General features: G+C 35.4%; 1 long non-coding RNA gene across 1 annotated transcript in view; it reads left to right on the plus strand.

Annotated features, from left to right (window-relative positions):
- Positions 1-4,736, plus strand: part of LOC145932522 (uncharacterized) — a 147,668-nt gene extending 142,932 nt beyond the window's left edge. The window contains exon 4 of the long non-coding RNA XR_014424714.1: positions 4,059-4,736. This is a non-coding gene — a long non-coding RNA (uncharacterized LOC145932522). The remainder of the gene's footprint in view (positions 1-4,058) is intronic.
- The last annotated feature ends 1,264 nt before the right edge of the window (positions 4,737-6,000 follow it).

The raw sequence follows: 6,000 nt of genomic DNA on the forward strand, positions 1-6,000 counted from the left end.
AACTGCCAGTAGCACAATAACATTTTCTATTCTGAAAAATAAAGTTCTGCGTATCTTGCGAGATAAAACCGCCTTTCTTTTTTGCCTCCATTCTGTTACATATGGCAATTTGGTACGCAAACGCAGATAAAAGATGTAATTTTTGGTGCAAACATTGCTCTTGTAATTTTGCCTGGATTTCGTGTACCCAGAATCTCTCTCTTTCTCCTTTTTCCTCTACAAAATATACGATGCCGTGTCTCTTCCCGTATACGAATTATTGACATTTAACCATCAATATCTCGCGTACGGTGAATAAATCCACCGTTCTTTCCTTCAACCCTCCATATCGCGCGGGCCGGAAATATTATGGAAATTACGCTTCGAAAAGGACGAGATGGGATCTTGCGACTCGCAAATCAAACGCATTAAAAGTCCATTATCGGTCGCTGCGCAGAACGAGATCCTCCGATAGAGCAGAAGAGAGAACAAGAGAGAAAGAGAGAGAGAAAAAGAGAAAGAAATATTGAAAAACAAGAGAGGAAAATGGACCAAAGCAAGAAGGAACATTCAATTGGTCATGATCGAGCAGTTAGAACCCCACTATTTGTTGACCCTTAACGTGACAACTTGCCTCTGGAATATCAATGATTATATAAATCATAATTAACCATCTGTTCCAAAAATAATTTGGCCAATCCGTTTTCAAAATCGTATCAATACTGGAATCTTACAAAAAGAGCATTAAAGATTAATAATTGTTGAATATTATAATTTAATAGAAATAGTATAAATATTACATTTTTCGTTCATTTTAAGTTGTTTTAAGTTTTTGGCTAATATAAATAGGATTTTTATCCATTAAAAATTTTTAAAAAAACTTTTTTTAGAAGTAAAAAAATATGTTGCATTTGTTCCTTTTTATATTCTTTTTTATATTATTATTTTTTGTATCATCTTTATTATAAATTCCTCTTTGATCCAATAATAACGCATATAATGAACGGATCTCATTAATACAAAGTTTGATTCAAGAGACCGTTTTCTCGATTATATATCTAGGCAAGAGCGCACGATTCAACTAAAGCGCTGTCTCTGAAAGATAAGGGTGATCACCCTTCGAAGGGAAGGATCCTACAATATGCTAGGCATTCACAACATATAGCAAAGATATATTTTATTGCGAATTCTAAGAAGTGAATGCAATAAAAATTAAATTAATAAAAATTGGAAATATTTTCTTTTACTTTATTATATATAACATGCTCGAGAAAATACCTATACACTGTTTAAAAAAAAAATGCAAAAAAAACGAAATGAAACGACGATCATTTGATTAAAGTTAAATAAGATGTATCTAATTAAAATTTTCTTTGTATAAAAAATATATGTACTGTGGAAATGACATTCAGAAATATTTTGTTCAATATTAATGCACTTCACGTCTGTCAAAAACATTTTTTCCCAGGAAATTTATAAAATAAGCGTTAAAGCTTGTGATCAATGGAACCTTCAATCCAATCACAGAGAGCTACCCCTGAAATTCGAAACGTTCTCTCAGGATCGATGTCGCGCTCACACTTTCACATCAGAAAGCGTGCAGAGGGAACGAGATACATACATATATACGTATACGCGGTGCACATTGAGAAGCACTGAGAGAAACTACTGTATAAGCTTAAGTACATGTGTCTGCTCGGGGATATATAGAACGTTATCAACGCCCGCCACATTGGTCCAAAGGCCGAAATACGATTTCGTACTTTGTTCCCGCGCGAGGCCTGCACGATAATTGCGCAGAATTGCGCCGCTTAGATTACACCGGAGAGTGCCTTCTTTGATGGCGAAACCGCTCGGATGCCCTTCGGCAAAGGCGAGCAAATTCGAAGGCGATGGGCGCAAGTAATTGGTGCAGCGAGGCTGAAGCGGATGAGAACAGAGGCCGGAATTAGATGTTCTTATGTAACGTCGATAGAGAGACCGAAATTTTTCGTATCCTCCTGGGGTTGCATTAAAGAGAAAAGAGAGAGAGAGAAAGAGAGAGAGGAAGGCGGATATCGTTTTTCTCTCATACTCAGGATTGGAGAAAACGAAGTAGTCTTAATGAAAAAATAATTTATTAAAGACCGGCATGTTTGACACGGAAAATTGGAAGCTCTCAAAAGAATCGAGAATTCTCTTGCAAAGTTTACACCTTTGCTTTATAAAGCAGAGATTACAGAGAAAATCTAAAAAGTGTCTTGCTACACATACATATACTACATAAATAAACAAAAGTTATATCAACTTTTAAATGAAAAAAGACAGCTTAGTATTTCTTTTCTAATATTATAATTTTCTATTTTAAATTCTGTCGAAATTATTTTCCTTCTAAATTTAATATTGAAAAGATATAAATTTGCTATCAAGTTTTTATTTTCTGAAATCTGTTTGTACGATATTCTGCATTTTGCCGTATTAAAGCTCATTAGCGTTTACATCAGTTAGTTGTTTTGAGAAAAAACAGAGCGATTTCGCAGTATTAAATTAATAGATCCGACCGTTGAGAAGCTGTTTGCACCATAAGCCTGTCTACGTGACTTCCGCTAAGGACGTCGGCTTATTTTCTTCCGGCAACGATCATATATTGGGTAAACAATCGTATTAAAATCTGCTTGGAACGATTCGATACTCTCGTCCTCAATACATCACATTCTCTAGCTTTTTGCATTTTACGATCGCCAAGATAATTCAGTCGTCTAACCAACAAAATCTCGATAAATTTAGTTAACATACGTGTCGATAACGAACAATTAATAACTTAAGAAATTGCTTCTTCAGTTTTTTTTATTGTCAATTAAAAAATTACTATTAAATTATCGCGAAAAGCCTTCCTTAGCATGCCAATCACTTACATAAAGAACGCATCGGCATATCGGCGCAATCCCGAGTAACTATTATATTTATATTATTATTTATACATCAATCATGCATGCGTATCTATTCCCTTTTATTTACATGACTTATAAAAATAAGAATAAGACGAAAAAATTTTCATATATAATATCTTAAAAACTTTTAAGAAGAATAGATAATAATTTTCAGAAATAATTATTCAAATATATCATATCTGCTTCTTTTATTACACATATCAAGTTTTTTTTTATATTCTAATGATTTCATTGAAAAAATCGTAGAAAGATAGTGTTTGTTACATGCTTTTTATCTGTTATTTTTTTTCAATTTCAACCGTTCGAAAAAATTATGAATAGGACGGTCGTTTCCAATTCATAATTCCTGTATAGGTATATGTGTGTTTGTTGTGTGTGTGTGTCATATTTGAAATATATTTATATCTCCATTCCGCGAGCCCAGAGAACCGCCCCTTATTGTCGTAAGAGCAGAATAGCAGAGACAGAATCGACTTTAGGTTAACAAAATATCATGACCAGAAGCGGAAAGAATTTATAGTTTATTAGCTCTTGGGGGTTGGGCAGCACAGGCTATTGGGCAAAGTCCATTTAAACTTCGCTGGCACCAGGAATAGGATAATAAAAATGGGGTAGAAAAGAAACGAGAAGAGAAAAGAAAAGAGGAACTAAATAAAGATGATCCGTAAAGGTTGCGCAAAATGGACGACGGAAACTTTAACAGAGAATACGAAAAGATCAAAAATTGTCGCAAACAAAAATATCCGTTTTCCTGAAAAATTGTTCGCACTATATATATATTATTATAATTATAAAATTGCTAAGTAAAAGAAACTTTCGATTTACAAAATATTTATACATTTTGACTGACTTCATTTTTATTCTAGTATTTTTTTACGTCTCTTCTTTTTCTTTTTACATCAGCGAGTTAGTTCATAGATTGAACTCGATTCGATATTTCCGATGTCATCAGTCTACGTGCATGTTTTATCGGGAAACATTTCCAATATCGCGTACGTTCTCTTTCCCGTTGATTCGCTCTCCCTCCCCGCTTTTCGAATGAAGCAACAAAAACTAGCCGGAACGCGCCCGATGGCAACCGGCCAAAAATTATGCATTCCGTTCGTTTGTTCGCGAATAGCAATTTACAACTATTTACGACGTCCGCAGGGTCGCGGCTCATTCTTCCGAAGGAAGGAAGGGGTGCAGGATTGGCCGAAATACATCGTAGATCGTCCGATGGAAATTTGCCGCGCTCGCCCTCGATGACTCGATAGAGAGAGGGTCGCGAAAGAGAGGGACGTTCTTTTATGACGCTCTTGGCTTGGCACGAAATTTGTCTGAATGCCATTCGAATATCTCGCGCATCGGTTTTTCTCTCGGCGCGCCAGGAGTTAGGACCCGCTGAGAAACAGGAAGTAGTAAAAGAAGCTCACAACCCGTCCCCTTCGCGTGTCCTTAAACCGTCTCTGTATACGCGTTTTTTCTCTCCTGCGTCCTTACTTTACGCGATGTTCTCCCGTTTACTGTCACATTTAGCTCTTTGGTCTTGCATCTAATAAATTCATCGCTGCAGCAATATTACTCTCGTCCGATTACGAATAAATGATGCTACGTCATGGCGAATGGTACCGGCATGGTAGTCGGGATAAACGAAACGATAGGCGGACGAGACAAATAAATCATTGGACGTGCATTGCGCAGCATTCGTTTTTACGATTCGACGCATCAGTGGCGGATTTACGCGAAACTGACAGTGAGACAAGTCAAGTAATAGATCATCTTGTTTTCTACCTTCTCTTTTAAACAACCATTCAAGTGAGTATTATTTATATATAAAATTACAAGTGTCTCAAACAAATCAATTGTCATAATGTAAAATTAATTTCTAAAAATTATTACTTTTATTTATCTATTGTAAAATTTATCTAATTGTAAAAATTCTGACAAAATCAAAACACTATTAAAACACTGAATAATATGTGAAATAATGTAATTAAAATAAAATTTAAGAATTGATAAAATTGATAAAATAAAATTGAAGAATGATAGATAAAATAAAGATATATTAATTACTTAATATAACGTTATCATTAATGTAGCGAAATTTTAGAAGGAAGAGAGAGAGAAAGAAAGAAAAATATTCAATTATACTCAATTCTTAATTTACATTCCAACTTTTAAAATAAATAATATATGTATATATATATATATATATTTTTTTTTTATTCTATATATATATATATATATCTGTATATATATTTTTTCTCATTGCGTTTAATCTAACCAAATATAATTATACGCGCAAAGCAAAATTATATTATTCTTTAATAATAAAATCTTAAAAATTGCAATGTGCATCCATAAAAATTATTATTGCAATACATGCATAAAAATATATTAATTAATTATGCAATGCGTACAAATTCAATACTTAAACCTTTAAAATACCTGCATGCTTTCATTAGACTCGCGCATCTCCATACCTCCGTTACACTCTACACTGTACATCTCGCGCGAGACTGATGCCCATCCCATATGCCCACCGCCGGCACCGCCGACCGCAAGACTTTGCGCAGCGTGTCGCCACCTGTCGGCGAAACTTAACTTCACTGCCAAGAAGGAGCGAGCCTGGCGAGAGACCAGACCCAACATCTCTCTCTTCTATTCTTTCCATTAGACACGTGCATCCCATGCATCCGCTACGCTGCACATCTCGCACAAGACTAATCCCCACCACCGACCACATACTCTACGCAGTGGTGTCGCCAACTGACGACGAAACCTAACTTCACAGCCAAGAATGAAGCCGAGAACTCGAGACTCGAGAGCCGATTGTCAGTCTCGCGCGAGATGTACTGCGTAGCGGATGTATAGAGATGCGCGAGTCAAATGAAAGCGCAGGGCTGGGATTCTGTAACTCGTAACGACGATATCGCTATCGTTAACGTGTCGTTACGCATATATTTTGATATGTCAACGATGACACGTTAACGATAGCGACATTGTCGTTAAGAATTACAGAATCCCGGCCCAGGTATTTTATAATCGAAGATTCTTGTAAAAAGTTTTATTTTTTTATTTGCATTTTCTGTTATAGATTTAACTATTG

The sequence above is a fragment of the Prenolepis imparis genome, unplaced genomic scaffold, assembly GCF_030444845.1.
Source record: "Prenolepis imparis isolate NDT839.2.m4 unplaced genomic scaffold, iyPreImpa1.0 SCAF_2, whole genome shotgun sequence".
NCBI classification, from domain to species: Eukaryota; Metazoa; Arthropoda; class Insecta; order Hymenoptera; family Formicidae; genus Prenolepis; species Prenolepis imparis.